This window comes from Ranitomeya imitator, chromosome 5 (assembly GCF_032444005.1).
Source record: "Ranitomeya imitator isolate aRanImi1 chromosome 5, aRanImi1.pri, whole genome shotgun sequence".
Taxonomy (NCBI): domain Eukaryota; kingdom Metazoa; phylum Chordata; class Amphibia; order Anura; family Dendrobatidae; genus Ranitomeya; species Ranitomeya imitator.
Window position 1 is genome coordinate 634,928,077 of NC_091286.1, and position 24,716 is coordinate 634,952,792.

The window sequence follows — 24,716 nt, forward strand, 5'->3', positions numbered from 1 at the left end:
AGGGAGCGATGTGCTGCAGGATGGGGAGGATTAGGCAGGGAGCGATGTGCTGCAGGAGGGGAGGATTAGGCAGGGAGCGTTGTGCTGCAGGATGGGGAGGACTAGGCTGGGGCGATGTGCTGCAGGAGGGGAGGATTAGGCAGGGAGCGATGTGCTGCAGGATGAGGAGGATTAGGCAGAGGAGCGATGTGCTGCAGGATGGGGAGGATTAGGCAGAGGAGCGATGTGCTGCAGGATGGGGAGGACTAGGCTGGGGCGATGTGCTGCAGGAGAGGAGGATTAGGCAGGGAGCGATGTGCTGCAGGATGGGGAGGATTAGGCAGAGGAGCGATGTGCTGCAGGATGGGGAGGATTAGACAGGGAGCGATGTGCTGCAGGAGGGGAGGATTAGGCAGGGAGCGATGTGCTGCAGGATGGGGAGGATTAGGCAGGGAGCGATGTGCTGCAGGATGGGGAGGACTAGGCTGGGGCGATGTGCTGCAGGATGGGGAGGATTAAGCAGAGGAGCGATGTGCTGCAGGAGGGGAGGATTAGGCAGGGAGCGATGTGCTGCAGGATGGGGAGGATTAGGCAGAGGAGCGATGTACTGCAGGATGGGGAGGATTAGGCAGGGAGCGATGTGCTGCAGGAGGGGAGGATTAGGCAGAGAGCGATGTGCTGCAGGATGGGGAGGATTAGGCAGAGGAGCGATGTACTGCAGGATGGGGAGGATTAGGCAGGGAGTGATGTGCTGCAGGAGGGGAGGATTAGGCAGAGAGCGATGTGCTGCAGGATGGGGAGGATTAGGCAGAGGAGCGATGTGCTGCATGAGGGGAGGATTAGGCACGGAGCGATGTGCTGCAGGATGGGGAGGATTAGACAGAGGAGTAATGTGCTGCAGGATGGGGAAGATTAGGCAGGGAGCGATGTGCTGCAGGAGGGGAAGATTAGGCAGGGAGCGATGTGCTGCAGGAGGGGAGGATTAGGCAGGGAGGGGAGCGATGTGCTGCAGGATGGGGAGGACTAGACTGGGGCGATGTGCTGCAGGATGGGGAGGACTAGACAGGGAGCGATGTGCTGCAGGATGGGGAGGATTAGGCAGGGAGCCATGTGTTGCAGGATGGGGAGGATTAGGCAGAGGAGCGATGTGCTGCAGGATGGGGAGGATTAGGCAGGGAGCGATGTGCTGCAGGAGGGGAAGATTAGGCAGGGAGCGATGTGCTGCAGGAGGGGAGGATTAGGCAGGGAGCGATGTGCTGCAGGATGGGGAGGATTAGGCAGGGAGCGATGTGCTGCAGGAGGGGAGGATTAGGCAGGGAGCGATGTGCTGCAGGATGGGGAGGACTAGGCTGGGGCGATGTGCTGCAGGAGGGGAGGATTAGGCAGGGAGCGATGTGCTGCAGGATGGGGAGGATTAGGCAGAGGAGCGATGTGCTGCAGGATGGGGAGGATTAGGCAGAGGAGCGATGTGCTGCAGGATGAGGAGGATTAGGCAGGGAGCGATGTGCTGCAGGAGGGGAGGATTAGGCAGGGAGCGATGTGCTGCAGGATGGGGAGGATTAGGCAGAGGAGCGATCTGCTGCAGGAGGGGAGGATTAGGCAGGGAGCGATGTGCTGCAGGATGGGGAGGACTAGACAGGGAGCGATGTGCTGCAGGAGGGGAGGATTAGGCAGGGAGCAATGTGCTGCAGGATGGGGAGGACTAGACAGGGAGCGATATGCTGCAGGAGGGGAGGATTAGGCAGGGGAGCGATCTGCTGCAGGAGGGGAGGATTAGGCAGGGGAGCGATCTGCTGCAGGAGGGGAGGATTAGGCAGGGGAGCGATCTGCTGCAGGAGGGGAGGACTAGACAGGGAGCGATGTGCTGCAGGAGGGGAGGATTAGGCAGGGGAGCGATCTGCTGCAGGATGGGGAGGATTAGGCAGGGGAGCGATCTGCTGCAGGAGGGGAGGACTAGACAGGGAGCTATGTGCTGCAGGAGGGGAGGATTAGGCAGGGAGCGATGTGCTGCAGGAAGAGGCTGTATATAGATAAGAGATGTGATGTTCTGCAGCTGGTGCTGAGGAGAGAGATGTACTATGTGAATAAGCTGCATATAGATGACAAGAGCGATATTCTGCAGCAGGTGGCTAAAGTCAGCACGCAGTGAACACAGCGACACCCATATATCATAGAGCAAAATAACATCAATCCGTATATATTTCTATAGTGAATGACACATAGGCGCTCCGCACTCAGAAATCAGAGGAACCGAACAAAAACCTCAAACTAATGGTCTAAAAGGAAATACCGGACTAACAAATGTTTGAATAAAATGACCTTTATTAAACAGAATTGGTAAACGGTAGTGCTACATCAAACAAATGTGCCCGCACTCGGAATATAAAATCTATAATACAAAAAAATATAAATAAGGCTATGTGCACACGTTCAGGATTTCTCGCAGAAAATTCCTGAGAATTCCGGACATTTTCTGCAAGAAATCCGCAAGAAAACCGCATGCGTTTTTGCCGCGGTTTTGACGCGTTTTTGCCGCGTTTTTTTCCGGACACTTCCCAATGCATTTTGGAGTGGGAAATCTGCAAAAAAAACGGAAAATTAATGAACATGCTGCGTTTTTTGCCGCAATGCGTTTTTTTCGCGGAAAAAAACGCATCATGTGCACAAAACATGCGGAATTCATTCTAAATGATGGGATGCTTATTGTATGCGGTTTTTTTGCGGTTTTATAGGGAAAACCCGCGAAAAAACCGCAACGTATGCACACAGCCTAAAACATACAAAGAAGGAAAAACGGCTGACCAAAAAAGAATAAAGAGATAATTAGATATTAAATTATGGTCATGTGAATAAGGCCCCAAGCCTTAAAAGAGGGGAGATGGAAACGGGGATTGTATAGATCTTAAAAAATGTGTAAAGTCCCCAGGAAAAACACAAAAAACTCAGGTAATTATGCTAAAAATAAAAAAATTAATAGAAGGGGGCATGTGCCCTAAAAAAGGAGGGGGGAGCCCTGCAGTGGTAAGAAAACAAGAGAATGAGATAAATACAAAAAAGTGATACTAATGCAACAAGGCGCAGTTGCTGATAAAGTACTTTTGTGCAAAGCAATAGTGCAGGGGCAATAACATACAATAAAGTGCTTAGTGTGCGAGGATACAGTGCTGGAGCAAGAAAAGGGGGCCTGTCCATTTAAGGTCCGCAAGTCCAAGTACAGCGCACACACCAACTTGAGTTTCAGAATGAATTCCTTCGTCAGGGGGTAAAGAGCTCTTGTGTATAATGTCACCGGTGATCACTGTATTACCTGTACACTGACACTATATACAGAGCTCCTGTGTATAATGTCACTGGTGATTGCTGTATTACTTGAACACTGACACTATATACAGAGCTCTTGTTTATGCTGTCACTGGTGATCTCTGTATTACCTGTACACTATATACTATATACAGAGCTCCTGTATATAATGTCACTGGTGATCACTGTATTACCTGTACACTGACACTATATACAGAGCTCCTGTATATAATGTCACTGGTGATCGCTGTATTGCTTCTACACTATATACTATATTCAGAGCCAATGTGTATAGTGTCACTGGTGATCGCTGTATTGCTTCTACACTATACACTATATACAAAGCTCCTGTGTATAATGTCACTGGTGATCGCTGTATTGCTTCTACATTATACACTATATACAGAGCTCCTGTGTATAATGTCACTGGTGATCGCTGTATTACCTGTACACTATACACTATATACAGAGCTCATGTGTATAATGTCACTGGTGATCACTGTATTACCTGTACACTGACACTATATACAGAGATAATGTGTATAATGTCACTGGTGATCACTTTATTGCTTCTACACTATATACTATATATAGAGATAATGTGTATAATGTCACTGGTGATCGCTGTATTATTTCTACACTATATACTATATACAGAGCTAATGTGTATAATGTCACTGGTGATCACTCTATTACCTGTACACTAACACTATAAACAGAGCTCCTGTGTATAATGTCACTGGTGATAACTGTATCACCTGTACACTGATACTATATACAGAGCTCCTGTGTATAATGTCACTGGTGATAACTGTATTACCTGTACACTGACATTATATACAGAGGTCCTGTGTATAATGTCACCGGTGATCGCTGTATTATCTCTACACTAGCGTCACAACCCACTTGCCTATGTCATGCTTTTGTGTGTTACTATAATCTAAGGGTATAAAAAGCGCTTCTGAGAGTTTTACAGCTATTTTTCCCTTTGTGTATAGGAGCAAGATGATAGAGCTGCATCATGCCAGCCAGAAGGAAAGAAAGTGAAGTCCTTGGAATATATTTTGTGGATTTCTGCACCCTTTATTGCCTTCTTGGAGAAAAACAGGATAATAACACTACATTGTCAGCAGAAGGAAGACAAAGCGCCCCCCCTGGAGGATCACCCTGGACCACAAGCATCATGAGGTCCTGGTATCGTATACCACCCAAATGCTCTGTATATGCTCATGCCATGTAAACCTATGCTGGACTATTCATCAAGGCTGGTGGTTTTCTATACCCAGCATTCATGAAACGTCCATTGGAGTAGTCACCGCCTTTTAACGAATTTGACTCATCCTTAAAGGGAACCTGTCAGCAGGACAGGATTGTGCACAGTAACCCACTGACACTGTCAGATTGATGCCGTTATACTGATTAAAATGATACCTTGGTGGATGAAATCTGTCTTGTGGTTGTTTAATCTTTATTTTCAGTTAATGAGATTCTGGTGCTCTGGGGTGGGCCTGTGGGTGTGGTTATGGGAGGGGATTTATGTGGTGCACTGCTTACATATTCATCTGTATGGCTTCTGACAGGTCGCTGATCCCTCACTGACCTGCCCCCTATTTTACATACTGTATATACTATTTGTGTAAAAAAAAAAAATTAGCATTCATCAGGTAGGCGGCGGTGCCTTTGCTGTAGTATGATACAATGGATAATATGATGAATATGTAAGCAGATCACCACATAAGCCCCGCCCATAGGCCCACCCACAGCCCCTCGCCAATAGTCCCACCCACAGCCCCGCCCACAGGTCACCCAAGGGCACCAGAATCTCAAAAACTGCAAATAAAGATTTCACAACAACCACAAGACGGATTTCATCAAGCAAGGTATCATTTTAATCAGTATAACGGCGCCAACCTGACAGTGTCTGTAGGTTACTGTTCACAGTCCTGCTGACAAGATCACTTTGAGGGAAAACTAAACTAAACTGTCAAGCTGACAGCCGGCACAGAGAAGCTGCAACACGAGTATAATTGAAGCTCTGATGGTAGAGACTAGAACAGAGTTGATTTCTTGAGGTAATGATGTCACCGGAAGTGACGGGGCCTCCTTCAGTCCAGTGAAGACCCGAAAGCAGGAAGCTGCATTTTGCTGAGGCTGCTGGAGAAAAGAAGCTGGAAATGAGGGGTTACACCTGCACCATGGAGCTGTGTGAGGAGAGAACCGAGGGGCTGCACCATGGAGCCATGTGAGGAGAGAACTGAGGGGCTGCACCATGGAGCCATGTGAGGAGAGAATCGAGGGGCTGCACCATGGAGCCATGTGAGGAGAGAACCGAGGAGCTGCACCATGGAGCCATGTGAGAAGAGAACCAACGGGCTGCACCATGGAGCCATGTGAGGAGAGAACTGAGGGGCTGCACCATGGAGCCATGTGAGGAGAGAACCGAGGGGCTGCACCATGGAGCCATGTGAGGAGAGAACCAACGGGCTGCACCATGGAGCCATGTGAGGAGAGAACTGAGGGGCTGCACCATGGAGCTGTGTGAGGAGAGAACCGAGGGGCTGCACCATGGAGCCATGTGAGGAGAGAACCAACGGGCTGCACCATGGAGCCATGTGAGGAGAGAACTGAGGGGCTGCACCATGGAGCTGTGTGAGGAGAGAACCGAGGGGCTGCACCATGGAGCCATGTGAAGAGAGAACCGAGGAGCTGCACCATGGAGCCATGTGAGGAGAGAACCGAGGAGCTGCACCATGGAGCCATGTGAGGAGAGAACCAACGGGCTGCACCATGGAGCCATGTGAGGAGAGAACTGAGGGGCTGCACCATGGAGCCATGTGAGGAGAGAATCGAGGGGCTGCACCATGGAGCCATGTGAGGAGAGAACCGAGGAGCTGCACCATGGAGCCATGTGAGGAGAGAACCAACGGGCTGCACCATGGAGCCATGTGAGGAGAGAATTGAGGGGCTGCACATGGAGCCAGTTGAGGAGAGAACCGAGGGGCTGCACCATGGAGCCATGTGAGGAGAGAACCGAGGGGCTGCACCATGGAGCCATGTGCGGAAATTTCCGCAGCAATTCTGCAACGTGTGCACTTAGCCTTAAAGTCACTTGAGTGGGGCTGCATAGGGAAGATGATGATGATGCGCTGTGTGGGGAATGGGGGGGATGATGTGGTGCTGTATGGGAAATGGGGGGATGATGAAGGGCTGTGTTGGGGATGATGAGGGGCTGTGTGGGGAGTGATGAGAGGCTGTGTGGTGGATGATGAGAGGCTGTGTGGGGAATGGAGAGATGATGAGGTGCTGTGTGGGGAATGGGGGATGATGAGGGGCTGTGTGAATGGGGGAATGATGAGGGGCAGTGTGGGGAGCAGGGTGTATGATGAGGGGCTGTGGAAGAAGGGGTGAGGATGAGGGGCTGTGTGAGAAGGGGGGATGATTAGGGGCTGTGGTGAGAAGGGGTTGATGAGGTGCTATGTAGGGAATGGGAAATGATGAAGAGTTGTGTGGGGAGAAGGGGAGATGATAAGGGCTGTGGGGAGAAGGGGGTGATAAAGTGCTGTGTAGGGAATGGAGGATCATGAGGGGCTGTGTGGGGGAATTGGGGGATAAGGGGCTGTGTGGGGAATGGGGGTGATGAGGGGCTGTGTGGGGAGAAGGGGGATGGTGATAGGCTGTGTGGGGCATGATGATGGGCTGTGTGGTGGACAATGAGAGGTTGTGTGGGTAGTGAGGGGATGATGAGGTGCTGTGTGGGGAGTGATGAAAGGCTGCGTGGTGGATGATGAGAGGCTGTTTGGGAATGGAGGGATGGTGAGGTGCTGTGTGGGGAATGGGGGATGATGAGGGGCTGTGTGAATGGGGGAATGATGAGGGGCAGTGTGGGGAGCAGGGTGTATGATGAGGGGCTGTGGAAGAAGGGGTGAGGATGAGGGGCTGTGTGAGAAGGGGGGATGATTAGGGGCTGTGGTGAGAAGGGGTTGATGAGGTGCTATGTAGGGAATGGGAAATGATGATGGGCTCTGTGGGGAGAAGGGGAGATGATAAGGGCTGTGGGGAGAAGGGGGGTGATAAAGTGCTGTGTAGGGAATGGAGGATCATGAGGGGCTGTGTGGGGAATTGGGGGATAAGGGGCTGTGTGGGGAATGGGGGTGAAGAGGGGCTGTGTGGGGAGAAGGGGGATGATGATAGGCTGTGTGGGGCATGATGATGGGCTGTGTGTTGGATGATGAGAGGTTGTGTGGGTAATAAGGGGATGATGAGGGGCTGTGTGGGGAATGGGGCATCATGAGGGGCTATGGGGGGTGATCAGGGCTGTGGGGGGATCAGGGGTTATGGGGAGATGGGGGTGATGAGGGGCTGTGTGGGGAATGGGGGGCTTTATTGTGTGTGTGGAGAATTAGAGTGGGAATAGGGGTGTTTAATGCGTGGGGGGATATGTGCAGTGGTGATGATGGATTTAATGTGTGGGGGAGATTTGGAGTGAGGATGGGGGATTTAATGTGTGGAGGGGATTTGGAGTGGAGATGGGGTTATTGTGTGAGGGGAGATTTGGAGTGTAGATGGGGTTATTTATTGTGTGTAGGGAGATTTGTATTGGGGATGAGGGGATTTAATGTGTGGGGGAGATTTGAGTACACAAAATGAAGAGCAAAGAGGGAGATGAGGGGGCATGTATGAGGAAACAGTACGGGGGAATGGGGGGTGTTATGGTCTGGTGATTATGGAGCGACATGAGACTAGCTCTGAGCAGGTGGTATCTACACTGACCGCAGACCCTAAGCTCAACACACAACTAGAAGCAGCCGTGGATTGCTCCTAACGCTCCCTAGGCAACTCGTCACAGCCTAAGAGCTAGCTACCCCTAAAGATAGAAGCAGGAAAACTATCTTGCCTCAGAGAAAATCCCCAAAGGAAAGACAGCCCCCCACATGTAATGACTGTGAGAGGAGAAGAAAATGACCTACGTAGTATGAAACAAGATTGAGCACAGGAGGCCACTTCTAGCTAAAAAGGAAAGTACAGAAAAGAGCTCTGTGCGGTCAGTAGAAAAAACTAGAAAAAGTCCACCGCAGAGAAATGCAAAAATCTCCACACCTAACTAAAGGTGTGGAGGGCAAACTCTGCTGCCCAGAGCTTCCAGTTTAGCTAAATAGATCCATACTGATAAACTGGACAAAAGAGCAAAAAACAAGACAGTTCAAAACAACAAGTCCACAATAAGTGAACTGCAAGGACATGGAAGGACTTAGCTTTGCAGAACTTGGTCAGAGTGTCAGGACAATCCAAAGAGCAATGACTCCAGGCAGAGACAATTGACAACTGGCATTGAATGAGGGCTAAGGCCAGACTAATATAGCCGAGCCCAAAAGATAATCAAAGGAAACAGCTGAGAAGCTAAATCCAAGAAGCAGTCATACCACTAAAGACCACAGGAGGAGCCCAAGAGCAGAACTCACAAAAATACTACTTACAACCAAGAACGGAATTCACAACGGGGCATGTATGAGGAAACAGTATGGGGGAATCTATGAGGAAACAGTACGGGGGAATGGGAGGCATGTACGAGTAAACAGTCTGAGGGAATGAGGGCATGTATGAGGAAACAGTACTGGGGAATGGGGGGCATGTATGAGGAAACAGTATGGGGAATGGGGGCATATATGACAAAACAGTATGGGGGGATGGGTGCAGACACATTATGGTGAGTGGGGATGGATGCAGACAGTATGGGGAGTGAAAGGGGAATGTATGCGGACACAGTATGAGTAGCAATGTGAAAAATGTATGTGGACAGAGTACAGGGAGTGAGGGTGATGGGATGTGTGCAGAAACAGTATGGGGAGTCAGGTGAACAGGCAGTATAAAAAGAGAGGGGGTAAATATATGAGGAGAAGTGAGTGGGCACAGAATAGAAACTGAGCAGTAGGGGTGTAGCATGGGGGGACAGTGTAAGGGCACAGCCAGGAGGGGACAGACATATTTTGTGCAGACAATATAGTGAGGGACAATTTTTTATTCAGGAGCATTATAATGACACTTCTATCTTTAAGAGCATCATGTGGAGATTTTCTGCAAAAGAGCGGAGAAGATGGAAGTCTGCAGAGATGGCTGTGGACCGAAAACTCATCATGGGGTCTAGGCAAGATGAAGAAAAGAAGGAGAATGACTCCAGAGATGACATCAGCTATAAGGTACCTGGATGTAAATGTTATGTGTGATGCTAACTAACTCTCATGTTTTTATTTGTTAGGAGCATTAAAGGGGATGTCCAGGTTTGTGATGAGTCTGCAGTCATTCTTTGTGACTGCAGACTTCCGAGTTCTCACAGTGCGCCCTGCATGCTGTCAAGATTCTCTTGTACCGGCAATTTACATACAGGCGGTCACGTGCTGACTAGACATATGTGGCCTCACCCAATGAAAATGAACTGTGCGAGGCCGGGCACGTCTAGTCGGAATGTGGTCAGAAGTAAACAAATCGCATGCTTGTGCTGACATGACTGTTCACTGGCAAGGGAGAATCCTAAAAGTGTGCAGTGCATTCTTTGTGAGAATTCAGAAGCCTGCGATGTCAGGATTCAGCTCTGCAGGTACCAGTAGTCATCACATGGACACTTCACTCATAAGCGATTTTCATACTTATGGTCCTGTGGCAACGAGCTTCTCTTCCTGCTTCTCTCAGTTTTCACTGAACATTAAGAGCATTAGGGAGAGGAGCTCGTGGGTACATGACTAAGTGTTCAAATCGCATATGTCCTTGGGGTGGAAGGGGGACACCAAAATTAATTATTTCCCCAGGTGCCAGAAACCCTAGATACACCTCTGGCTGCTGTTTACCTATTATATCAGCTCCTACAGTTTATTGTGCTTCTATCCTTGGAGGACAGGGAAACAGGATCATTTAACAATCAATGTTTGCTAATATTTTGATTACTCATTATATAAGTCCATGCAGCTTATTAACCTGCAAACACTGAAGGACAAACTATGCAGATTGATTGAATATACGAACAATGAGAGTTGACTTCATCCCACCTTCCCCATGACCTGTGGATGATGGTCTGAAGGACCGATGTGGTTATAAAAAGGGACCTATATCCAGGGCCAGGACAAGTTATTTTGGTTCCCTAGGCATATTAAACTGACAGCGCCCACCCCCACCCTGATGACCCCTCAGCACCCAAGTAAAGAAATGAGTCAGCGACTAAGGAAATAGGACCCAAAAGTACATTTTTCACCAAAAAATACTGGAAAAACTAAAAAATATGTACTTTAGGGGTGAGGCTCAACAGAGAGTGCGTTTTCAAAGGTAGATATGGAATCAGACATTGTTTGTTGACCATTTACACAGTACAAGGAATAAATAGTGATATTCATCCCTGACCTCCTAAATTTTATATGTAACACCCAAGGATGGTCATGGAAACTAATATGACTTAACTATAATGGGGCTGTTTGGTTTCAATTAATGTGTCCATCATTTGGCAGCGCTCTAAAGGAAACTAAACAGACCCCATAATAGATAAAGGAATACAGATATGTATGATTGTTTTTACAGTAGCACGCTCATCAAAATTTTTAGCCTCTTAAGGTCATGTTCACACATTCAGTATTTGAAAACCAAAACCAGGAGTGGGTGAAAAATGCATAAGTGGTGCACGTATTGCTATTATACTTTTCCTCTGATTGTGGCTTACAAATCCTGATGTAAAATCCTGAACGTGTGAATGTGGCCTAATGGGTATATCTGGGACTTTTTGAAAAACAAAAAATGTGCGTAAGCACTAAAAGGCATATAGTTGCTACTTACCTGCCTGTTGTGCACGGCGCCGTTCTTCCCTGGCACAGAGCGGTCAAAGTATGAAAGTATGCAGGCTGGACCACGTTGCGGCCTTGCAAACCTGCTCCGCTGTAGCCTGGTGCCGGATGGCCCAGAAAGCACCCATCGACCGAGTGGAGTGAGCTCTAATCCCCGCCGGGATAGGACTGCCCCTGACCCGATAGGATTCCTGGATAGCAGATCGGATCCATCTGGCTATCGTGGATTTAGACGCAGCCAAACCCTTTCTGTGACCCTCCGGGAGCACTGAAATTAAAAATCAGTGTGCCTCCTACGGACACTAAGCTTAAACTGGATCCGTTTTTTCCCATAGACTTGCATTAGTGCCGGATTGTGCCGGATGACCTTGCGTTTCGTCCGTTTTTTGCCGGATACGGCAAATCTGCTGTTTCCAGTCTCTGGAAAAAACGTCCATAGCAACGTTTTCTGTCTCCAGCGAAAAAGTCAGAAGCGCCGGATGCGGCGCATCCAGCTGTTTGCTAGAATGGAAGCCTATGGGAGTCGGAAAGTGCCAGATCTGGAAAATGACGGATTCCGGCGCAGGATTCCGTTTTTTTAAACTGAGCATGCTCCAAATTTTTTTTTATCCAATTATCTGGATATGAATTTCGGATCCGTCGAAAAAACGGATCCGTCGCATCAGTTTTTCACAATCTGCGCTGGATCCGTTTTTCCCAACATTTGCCGTATTGTGCCTGAGGCAATAAACCTGATGTGTGAAAGTAGCCTAAGTCAGACCCATATACATTTGTATCTCATGAACCTACAACTCCCAGTATGCCCTTAGCAATGGTAAAGAGATGCTGGGAGTTATTGTAATCAGTCTCTCTCAGACTGCAGACCATACAGGGCTGAGAAGACACAGTCAGTATTAACAAGTAAACATTTACATTCAGGTACCTTATGAGTGATCTCTGATTGGGTCTTTTTTTTCTTATCGTCTCCATCTTGTTCAGACGCCATGATAACTTTTCACATCCACAGTTCCTCTCTCCAGATTCCCTCTTCTCCAGTGTTCTCCAGCACATCCCAACACGGTTCCTTTTAAAAATAAATTATTAAAATGCCCTCTGCATAAAAAATATCTGTCCATATTATGACCTTGTGAGGGACAAGGGAGAATCCATTTTGGATTTTAAGATCAGGACATCTCCTTCCACTCCTGAAATGTGCCCCCACCCTTGGGATTTCACAGGCTCATTGTTTTATTTTAATTAAAAGAGCTAGAACAAGTTCTTTGAAGCTATTAACACAAGGGAGCAAACTCTTCTGCAGCTATAGCAACCTGAACCTCTTTGTGCGACCAAGCACATGGCAAAGCAAGGCTATGAGGTATGGAATCTGGAAAATGACCAATAATAACAGAATACAATATCTCTATGATGAGCCGAGCACATATTCCGAATCGGTGTTCCTTTCCCCACGTGCCCATATTATTTAGCCACCTGTAGCACTCTGGATTATGGAGTTATAAATCATAGCTAGCATTAATTAGATATGGTAGTCATATTTAGTCTCTATGCGCAGATAAAATCCAGCGGAATCCAATGGCGGTACAACCAACCCATTCAGAGCTTCGGGCGCAAAGTTATGGGCCAGCCACAGTCCTAGGCAGAAAATCATATTCTCAGACATGGGAGGAGAGAGGCTGCTCCACCCAGGGGTGGGAGCAGATGTGTGAGGTAGCAGCCTAGGAGATATATGGCAGCCCCTCATTTTGGACTGAGTTTTTTGATGGCCCGAGGATACGTTTGCTGACGCAGCCCGGAAAGCTTTTACCTAAGATTTGTGATCCATCAGCGCCTCTCTGTGGTCACATGCTACATAACACGGTAATTGCAACCTATCTATACCCTATCCTTGTACTACACTCCTGACTGTATATATTTGCTCTTGTATGTATAGCTGTATTTTCTAGTGCGCCTCCTCGGCGATTAAATATAAAATTAATCTTGGGCTGCTCTTATCTCAATCCAAGAATCCGCACGCCCCAATGTTTATTATACGCTACCCCAGGGTTGGTTCCTGACCCAATATAAGCCTGCTGTCGGACGGGGCTTATTTTAAATGAGGAACTGGTGGCAGAATACCGTACTGTTTTAGTGATCAACTCTGGCAGTGATGGCCCGGAGGTTTAGATGTTTATCCCCAGGCTGTACTGGGGATAGATATCCCCCTTTACTGGGGGCGCCTCACTAACTCGTACCTATAAGGGAAGCCTTTCTGGTGCTTATTTGCCCTCGGTGCAGTTCCCTGACTGACCTGAGGCAAGTGGTGGCGCCTGAGAGCCGACCTGCTGGGTCCTTCTCTCCCCCGAGGGGGAGCAAAGTCGATGTCTCCCTTCCCCTGTGAGAACGCTTACAGACCTAAATACGCCTCCTATAGTATATGACCTCCACGTTGTCTGAATTAATTAGCTACACCCACTATACTGCCATTATCAGCTATAACATCTACACCATCCGTCTCATGAAACACAAATTCAATGGGGGCGGGGTCTGCTGCTGACACTGTTATAGGGGTGATGTCCCCCAATTTTGTAGTAATATCCCCCATCCTGGGCCCCTTCTAGGTGTAGATGGCCCCCCATCCTGGTACATATGGCCCAGCAATCCTCGTATTCAATGCCCCCCCATCCTGGCATACATGGCCCCTCCCCATCCTGGAATACAGGGTCCCCCATCCTTGTTTACTGCCCCCGCTCCTGGTATCTATGGCCCCCTATACTGAAATGTATGGCCCCAGCCTGGCTGGTATAGATGTCCCACACCTCCATTCTGGTATATATGACCCTCATCCCGCTGCAATAAAAAAAAAAGATTCTAAGAAAACTTCCCTCTGCTCCCTCTCAGGGTCCTGTTTTAATGCCAGCAGCTGACTTTAGCTCTTAAGCAGGGCAGTGCATGACTTTGACTTTACTGCCATCGGCCCCCACATGCTGATGTTAGCTGCCAGAATATTCACTGGTCCCCATAACGGAATTGTGGGCGTGGAGAGCAGTGAATATTTATTTTCTTTAATAGTGGACACACGTGATTGCTATCACTGTGACCCCTATTAGAGAGAATTAATATTCACTGCTCTCTACTCCCATAGTCCCACCCACCTCACGGCACTGGCTTCAGTGCATAAAGGTGGGCATAGGGAGCAGTGAATATTCATTTTCTTTAATAGGGGGAACACATGTTGGGTGGAGCTGCCAGCTCTTGCCTCCCGTGACCCGCTCCTCTGCTGCCACTACCCCCCCCCCCCAAACTATTTTTTATTGCCCCTAAAATTCAACCACCTCAGTGAAGCAGGAGGTAGAGCCCTAGGCGGGTGCCTACCCTTACTACCTCTCGTCCCTGCCTCTATCATTCTGCAGAGAGACATTACGGAACAGCAGCCAGGCGCCATGGCTCCAACCGGAGGAATACAGATTTGATGCACTGCCCATCACTGAGCCCATGGAGACGTTTTGAGCACTCAGGTTGGGACAGTCAGGTCACCTGGCCAGCTACCTTAATGGACTGTCAGCTTCCTAAGCCAGTCATTACGTCATTACCTCCTCTCTGTGAGTGCCCGCCAAAAGTGGGGTGCTACTGGTGGGGGTAGTGGGCCCTGAAGTCGCAGCGGCTCTAATCTTGGCGAGCCAGGGGAAGAGGGAGACTCTGCAATTTTGCACCATCTTATGTACTTGATGTGAATGTACTATATGTTTTTTGTCTGTTGGTGGTTCAATAAAGTATTGCCACACTGTTTTACCCTCACCCTGTGTAGTCTTGAATTGTAGTATGCCCATGAGGAAGGAGAACAGGTGCTCAGTGGGATGAGCCATGGTCCATGCGGTCTTTCTACAGACCTGGGCCAGTGGATGAGAGCACCCACTGGCCCTCGTGTCTCCATAGTGTTCAATACGTATTTCACCCGCTGTATGTTCAATGCAGGGAAACTTCTGATGCATCCATCTCATAGAAGGCAGTGACAAAATGCTGAACAGTGGTTCAATCACCGCCAGGAGTCCATGACATAGATTTTTTTTTTCTGGATACCACTCTGTGGTGTACCTATTTCATAAGTTCATTAAGCTAAACTGAGACATATACCAAATTTGCCTTCATCCAGTGAATAGTGGTCTGTGGATCCATTGATCATACGGGAGCACTCTTGTAGCATATGATAAAAGTAAAAGCTGTAGTATGAAGAGACCCTAAGGGCCGCCATACACGTGAGATAATGGACCATTTTGGCCAATACAAACGATCATCATCCATTTCAATTAAATAAATTATTGTTCATTTCAACCATTGCCAAACCAAGGAACGAACATCGATTGGACATGTTGGATTTTTTCGGCTGATAGACACTGGCTCACGCAGAATGCACGTTTAGAGAATTTATCTAGAAAGTCATCAATACTCCAAGACCCCAATACTGACGCTTGACGTTTCTACTGCCCGAAGATGACTGAGTAAACATAAATGCTCCTGTGCCATAAGAAAAGTATCTATGAAATTAATATACAGGGCTTATATATATTTTACCAAACATATCGCCACGTCATCAAACAAAACCCAATGTTGCCCTAAATTACAATCCATGTATCAATGTATAGAAACATAAAACTACAATAGGAGTGACTCTTTGGTACAGAAATCCAATTTAGGCTACGCAATGATAAATGTTCTCTGTATAATTTATTTAGCGTCATGAAACGGATTTGCAGAATTCCCGAGAAGATAAATTTCCTTCTTAATGCCTCCTATTTATCACGGCAGCACTTACACCATTGTTGCTTATTTAAGGGATATGCCTCATAAATGGGCCCCGAGCTCTTTATAATCATAATGCCAGCTAATAAAACCGCTCTCCGTATTTCCCCACCGGCTGCTTCTCCCTTGGTTCGGCTTGATCTGCCTGCATGAGATTAATCCTTTATTTTATTTATCGCCCTTTTTTCTCTGAAATATAGCTGCAGGGACAGAGCCTCCTGATGTAAACCATAGGTGCATTTACTTAATAGAAGGTGACATTTGCATATTCGCATTTCCGCAAATGTAAAGGGAGATCTGTCATATTAGTGTACATTTTATTGTGATACACCGCGGGGCACATTGTCTATGACAGAGCCATATTTAGTGAAAATACATCAATAGAGGGAGGGTTTATTATTTTTATCATGGTAATTTCAAGCTATGTCCTTTATTTCTGTTTTCCATGTTAAAGTGGCCCTGTTACCAGCTCAAAGTGATCAATTTTTGCACCTATTTAATTTTTGTTGCAAAATCTACATGTACATTAACAGCAGTAGACTGACTCTGACTTTAACTTTTGTGTTGAAGCATCTAATGAGCGTGTGCAAAGGTCACTGTGAAAAGGAGGGAAGGGGCTGTGCATCTGCCACGAAAAAAAAAAAATAGTTATACTTGTTAATACAAAAACCTTATTTAACCCTGCTGTTCTGTTGGTCAAAAATGACCGACTTTGAACTTCAATATTCTTTAAAATATTCAAGATGCGGCTCTGAAACCCGTGGCCGACCGACTCATCCTCATTTAAGTCAATCAACCACAAGTTTCAGAACCGCATCTTGAACACCCCAAAAAATACCAAAGTTCAAAATAGGTCTCCCCAGACCGAACAGAACAGCAGGGTTAAACAATACATCACTTTCTGATTACATGTTCCATGTAGGCTAGGTTCGGTCAGCGTATATTCTCTCATGTGAGCGAATTGAGCCAATTATGCTAATCACACTCTGATCAAAGTCTGATCAAAGTTTAGATCACAGGGTGATCCAATTTTCACTGTTGAGGAGATGGGGAAAAAAAAGTTTCCATCGTCTCCATTCTGTCAGTCCATGAGAATCATGTCATCCGAGTGCAATCCGATGACTTACCCAAACTCATTGACTTCCATGGCCGAGTACGACCCAATAACCGGATCCAACTTTGTCATGCTTCGATTTGTGCCTCAGGAATACATAGAATTATAGAAAATAGACGCCTCAGAGGAGATCTCATTTACATATATTAATATACGGTATGTGTGGTCAGTACAAAGGTCACACGTCTTAAAGGTACCGTCACACATAACGATATCGTTGCTTTTTGTGACGTAGCAACGATATCGTTAACGAAATCGTTCTGTGTGACAGCGACCAACGATCAGGCCCCTGCTGAGAGATCGTTGGTCGCTGAAGAAAGTCCAGAACTTTATTTCGTCGCTGGATCTCCCACTGACATCGCTGAATTGGCGTGTGTGACGCCGATTCAGCGATGTCTTCACTGGTAAACAGGGTAAACATCGGGTTACTAAGCGCAGGGCCGCACTTAGTAACCCGAAGTTTACCCTGGTTACCATTGTGAAAGTAAAAAAAAAACACTACATACTTACATTCCGGTGTCTGGTCAGGTCCCTCGCCTTCAGCTTCCCGCACTGACTGTGAGCGCCGGCCGGCCATAAAGCAAAGCACAGCGGTGACGTCACCGCTCTGCTTTACAGCTGGCGCTCAGTCAGTGCGGGAAGCTGAAGGCGAGGGACCTGACCAGACACCGGAATGTAAGTATGTAGTGTTTTTTTTTTTACTTTCACAATGGTAACCAGGGTAAACATCGGGTTACTAAGCGCGGCCCTGCGCTTAGTAACCCGATGTTTACCCTGGTTACCCAGGGACTTCGGCATCGTTGGTCGCTGTAGAGCTGTCTGTGTGACAGCTTTCCAACGACCAAACAGCGACGCTGCAGCGATCAATATCGTCTAGATCGCTGCAGCGTCGCTTAATGTGACAGTACCTTTATTCCTTCCAAAGACCATTCTGAGGACCAGGGGGCACTCATTACATGTAGAAGAAAGGGTTCTTTACAGTAAGAGCAGTCAGACTGGAATGCCGACCACAAGAGGTAGTAATGGCCAACACTATAACAGCTTATAAAAAAGGGCTGGATGATTTTCACAACACACATAACATTGCGGGTTATAGTTAACTAGATGGTGGCCCGATTCTAACGCATCGGGTATTCTACCATATATATACAGTATATGTACATAGCAGCCACATAGTATATAGCTCAGGCCACGTAGTATATAGGAGCCATGTAGTATATAGCAGACAGAATATAACACAGCCCACGTAATATATAGCACTGCCCATGTAGTATATAACACAGCCATGCAGTATATAGCAGCCACGGAGTATATAGCACAGCCCACGTAATATATAACACAGCCCACGCAGTATATCACACAGGCCCCATAGTATATAACACAGCCCACGCAGTATATAACACTGGCCACGCAGTGTATAACACAGCACACGCAGTATATAACACTGCCCACGTAGTATATAGCAGCCACGCAGTATATAACACAGCCCACGTAGTATATAGCAGTGTGAGCACCATACCCCTGTTAAAAAAAAAAATTAAAATAAAAAATAGTTATATACTCACCCTCCGTTGTCCAGCGAAGCTCTGTCCCAAAGCGCGCGCTGCTGCCCCCAGCTTCCGTTCCCAGAGATGCATTGTGAAATTACCCAGATGACTTAGCGGTCTCGCAAGACCGCTAAGTCTTCTGGGTAATTTCGCAATGCATCTCTGGGAACGGAAGCTGGCGGCAGCCGCGCGCACATCGGCGGACGACGGAGGGTGAGAATAGCAGGTTTTTTGTTTTTTTATTAATTTTAACATTAGATCTTTTTACTATTGATGCTGCATAGGCAGCATCAATAGTAAAAAGTTGGTCACACAGGGTTAATAGCAGCGTTAACGGAGTGCGTTACCTGCGGCATAACGTGGTCTGTTAACACTGTCATTAACCCTGTGTGAGTGCTGATTGGAGGGGAGTATGGAGCGGGCGCCATACTGATTGGACAGAAGTAGGGAGGGACTAATTCTCGCCCGGACTGTGCCCGTCGCTGATTGGTTGCAACAGCCAGGACAGGCAGCTGGCGAGACCAATCAGCGGCGCGGGATTTCCGGGACAGACAGACAGACGGAAGTACCCCTTAGACAATTATATAGTAGATTTAGTGACAAAATGTACAATTGATGGAGAAAGGTTGAAGTTGATGGACCTAGGTCTTTTTTCAACCTATGTAACATCGGTCTGAGCGCTATCCGTTGTTTTGTCGGATTGCATTTGGACTGAAAATAAGGTCACGTGTATGAGCCCTTAAAGGGACTCTGTCACCTGAATTTGGCGGGACTGGTTTTGGGTAATAGGGGCGGAGTTTTCGGGTGTTTGATTCACCCTTTCCTTACCTGCTGGCTGCATGCTGGTCGAAATATTGGATTGAAGTTCATTCTCTGTCCTCCGTAGTACACGCCTGCGCAAAGTAATCTTACCTTGCGCAGACGTGTACTATGGAAGACAGAGAATGAACTTCAATCCAATATTTCGGCCAGCATGCAGCTAGCGGGTAAGGAAAGGGTGAATCAAACACCTGAAAACTCCGCCCATATGACCCAAAACTGGTCCCACCAAATTCAGGTGACAGGTTCCTTTTAAATGCATTCAACGACCCCAATTTACACAAGATGCCAATTTGGCCTCAGTATGTTGACATATGTGGAGTTTACATTTTCTGCCAGTAATATATTGTAGGTAGAGTATTGAGTAAAAGTTTTAGGCAGGTGTGGAAAAAAGAAGGAACTCAGCACGGAAGTTGTTGCAATTGCAAACACCTTGGAGAACCAACCACAGATCTTCAATAGATGTAGATTTGCACAAATCCTTCTGTCTCTTCATGTAATCCCAGACAGTCTGGATGATGATGGGATCAGGGCTCTGTTGGAGCCATATCATAACTTAATGACATTGGCTGTATGTTTCCCGTAGGTGAGCATACATACATACATACGTACTGTGTAAATACAATGTTGAATGCTCCTATATTAACAGTTCAGGGGCAGACACTGACACTGGAGGGCTCCCTTGCTTAGGGCCCCCTTCTTTCCATACCGAACCTACAAAAGCCATAAAATAAATACATAATTACAGATGGAGCAATTGTTAACTTGATGTATTCTCAAGCATGCAGTTTGATATACTTCAGATCTATATATAAACTAACCCTATTCAATGAGGGTGCTCTGCATGTGGTGTGTGTTATTTTCTGCACAGAATCCACCTCATTAGGTGACCTGTTACTAGGGCAGGGCATTTAAGTGGACTGGCTGGTACTTTGATACTGTTGTCCTATTCTCAGGATAGGTCATCAATACCAAATCAGTGTGGGTGGAACCCTTGACAATCAGCAACTGTTCCCACTGCCAGATGTGCTTAGTTGCAGAGCAGAGCAGTACTGCAGATCCACTAGTGTAAAGCCATGAGTTTTCTCTCTGTTACACATGCGGTCCACTTCGACAGTAACGTGCTGTGCAAGACCTAGGACCCAGCTGGCAACCCATGCCCCCTTGCGGCCCAGCACACCCATGATCTAACCTGACTTAGTTAACATGACTTGGCTAGTGCCTTTATCCCCTTTGGGTCACTCTCCTCCTGCCCTCTGGGCTGAACCTAAATCTCCTCCCCTTGCCTTTGCAGCTAAGAACTCCAAAACTTATGAAAGATCCTAACTCCTCTCTGGACGATCCTAGGGCGGCGGTTCTGGTTCCATCAGATCCAGCTGGGCCCTGCTACACATTGGGACCAAACAAGCCTTCGTTGCCTGGTTTCTATTAAATGTTTCATGTATCCTCATACCTCTGGGTGCTAGAACTGGTTAAGACCCAGGCACGTGTTGACCTTGTTTTGGGGATCTCGGAAATATACACGATGTACAGCTAGGATATATAGTATCTCCATAACTCCTTATGGAGTCATGTTTCTATAATGTTCTTTGGTATCTTCAGCACGACTCTATAGGACAAGCCGGACCAGGCCCCCTCTGCTCACCGGGCTCCAGCAGCAGGATTCTGCTGCTGCTTTAGTAACTGAATGTGTGTCCGAGGAGTTAAAATCTTTATTGCCAGGCTCTTATGTTGCCGGCGTATGACATCACTGCCATATGCCGACATGTCTGCGCCTCAGATGAATCGGGAGAGGATGCTGCTGGGCCGCGGCCTGGTAAGGAGAAACTATTTTTTTTACTTTTTTTTTGTAAAGCCGCACTATGGGGCAGTATGGAGAGACATGGGGACACTATGGAGAGACATGGGGCAGTACGGAGAACATATGGGGCCAGGAATGGGAGAATATATGAGGCCAGGAATGGGAAAACATATGGGCCAGCGAGGAATGGGAAAACATATGGGGCCAGCAAGGAATGGGAAATCATATGGCCAGCGAGGAAGGGGAAAATATATGGGGTGTTGTGAATTCCGCTCTTGGGCTCCCTCCGGTGGTTGTAAGTGGCACTTTTGTGAGTTCTGCTCTTGGGCTCCCTCTTGTGGTTTCTAGTGGTGTGGCTGCTCCTTGGAGTTAGCTGTCTTCAGCTGCCTCCACTTCTCTTCTGCTCGGCTATTTAGGCCTGGCTCTTTCTTCAGCCAGTACCACTAGTAAATGGTTCCTGGTTGGATTCACATCTCTTTGGAGTTCCCTGTTATCCTGACCAGTTCAGCAAAGCTAAGTTTTTGCTTGCTCTTTTCTGTCCATAGATTGTGGACTTATCCATTCTGTGCTTTCTATGTTTGTCCAGCTTATCAGTGTGAATTAATTCTGTCTTGCTGGAAGCTCTGGGAGGCAGATTTGCCCTCCACACCTTTAGTCAGGTGTGGAGCTTTTTTGTAAACTCTGCGTGGATTTTTGTAGTGTTTTATACTGACCGCACAGTATTCCATCCTGTCCTATCTATTTAGCTAGACTGGCCTCCTGTGCTCATCCTGGTTTCATCCTGTGTATGTCTTTTCCCTCTCCACTCACAGTCATTATTTGTGGGGGGCTAATCTACCCTTTGGGGATTTTCTCTGAGGCAAGATAGCTTTCCTGCTTCTTTCTTTAGGGGTAGTTAGCTCTTAGGCTGTGATGAGATGCCTAGGGAGAGTTAGGAGCATTCCACGGCTACTTCTAGTGTTGTGTTGAGCTTAGGGACTGCGGTCAGTACAGTTACCACTTCCTTCAGAGCTCGTTCCATGTTGCTCCTAGACCACCGTATCATAACAATGGGGCCAGAAAGGAGTGGGAAACATACGGGGACAGCGAGGAATGGGAAGACATACGGGGGCCAGCGAGTAATGGGAAACCATATGGGGCCAATGAGGAATGGGAGAACATATGGGTCCATCCAGGAATGGGAGAACAAATGGAGCCAGCCAGGAATGAGACACGTGGGGTCCAGAATGGATGTGGAACATTATTACTGTTGGGGCTAATTAAGAGATATTGTTACTTCATTGATGTATTTTTTTGTTTTTGAGGATACTGTTTTCAGTGTGGGGGTGGTAGGTTCTGTTATTGTTCACGCTGACATTGTCACTTTTTTCTTCATCTGGAGTAGTGTAGAAGTTGGGAAAAAATTGGAGAATGTGCTCTAGATAAATTATTTTCTGCAGAGACGAGTCCTGGCTGGAAGTCCTGGCGGTCTGTACTGGATGAAGAATAAAAACGAAGGTGAAGGACTTAAACAGGGATGTTACCTGTGAGTCAGTGTGTTACCTGTACACTGACACTATATACAGAGCTCCTGTGTATAATGTCACTGGTGATCACGGTATTACCTGTACACTGACACTATATACAGCGCTCCTGTGTATAATGTCACCGGTGATCACTGTATTACCTGTACACTGACACTATATACAGAGCTCCTGTGTATAATATCACCGGTGATCACTGTATTACCTGTACACTGACACTATATACAGAGCTCCTGTGTATAATATCACCGGTGATCACTGTATTACCTATACACTGACACTATATACAGAGCTTCTGTGTATAATGTCACCAGTGATTATTGTATTACCTGTACACTGACACTATATACAGAACTGCTGTGTATCATGTCACTGGTGATTATTGTATTACCTGTACTCTATATGCTAGATACAGAGTTCCTGTGTATAACGTCACCAGTGATAACTGTATTACCTGTACACTGACACTGTACAGTGTATACTATATACAGAGCAGCTGTGTATACAGTAAATGGCACTTATGGTAATATTAATAGTTCTTTTTTATTAATGAATCCCATAATCCAAATATTTTAAATGACAAATAAACCGCACTTCAATCATGGATGCTTACATAGAGTTAACTAAGGAGGTACGAAGTGACACGTAGGGCAGTGGATAAAAGGTATTATTGATCTTTATTGAAACAATATTTTAAAATCACATAACATTAAAAGACAGGATGATGGAATAAATTGGACCTCCAAAAAAGAAACAGGATGTGACACAGTAAAAGATTTTTAATGTGATTATGTACAATATATCTGCGTTAGGGGTAGTATCCCTATAGGACATTTGACTGGACTTAGCATATGGGTGGACACAAATAATGTCTCCTAACAAGTGAAAAATAACAACCTTTTTTTATAAAATGCAGTCTTATATCAAATAAAATAAAGGGTAAGGAGTAGCAAGATATATTAATGAACACCCTTTTTCTCAGGAAAAAATCATATAGATAACGCAACCTGTGTCATACTTCTAATCAAATCAGGGGTGGTCTGAAAGTAAGAACAATGTATGTTTCTTATAGAAAGAGAAACTATCAGACATCTAAAAGATGGTCACTAAGTGGCCATAAAGTCTAGCATCTGAAAGGTTAGTATATATGAGAGAGAAGTCCTTTCTTGAACGCTTGAGTCCAGTATGGCATCACGGCTAGTTTCTGATGATGTTCTCTTGTCTTAATATCTTTCTGTTGGGAAATAATTCATGGAACCTCGTAATTAATCATATAATTTATTTACTAGTCTATCTTTCTGCAGTGTTATTTGTACAATATATTTCACTAATTCCCTCAATATCTAGTTTTTTCTGGTACATTACCTACACTGCACTGATAATCACATTATTTTTCCCCTTACTTCCCAAATATAGGTTCCCCCTTATAATTGGCATCTTTGTTGTCTCCTTTCAACTTTTTACTTTATATTTCTGGACCACATATTCCACTAATTTCCCCAATATATGGTTTTTCTGGGGACATTATTATTATCATTTTTATGGCACCTGCAATTCCCATCTATTTATTACCTCTAAATTTCTTCATCATAGTTTCTCTCCCTACAAACCCAGCACCACTGCACCCTCCTCAAACCCTCTATCCCCATACTCCTTAGTTTTATTAATGTTCGTTATAGTAGTATTTGGTCACTGTGATGGTCCTATGTGGTCTTGTCATGGTTTGGCGGTATTTGTTTCTTGTATTTGGTATTATTCATCACTAAATGGTGGTAATATGTGATCTGGTCATGGTGTGACGGTATTTGCCCCTTATATAGGGTATTATTGTTCATTTAAAAACGTATGTGACACATTTCCTTAACGAAAAATAAATAATAATAATAATATAACTAAAAAGAGTATTGGGTATTTTAACAAATGTTTATAGGTTACAGGAGAATAGGGTGCTACCAAAAGAGTCTACCTTGTCACGGCTTAAAATATCTTTTGGCCAAAACAAAAGCCGATGGCTATGTATGTGATATGGTGTTCGATGGG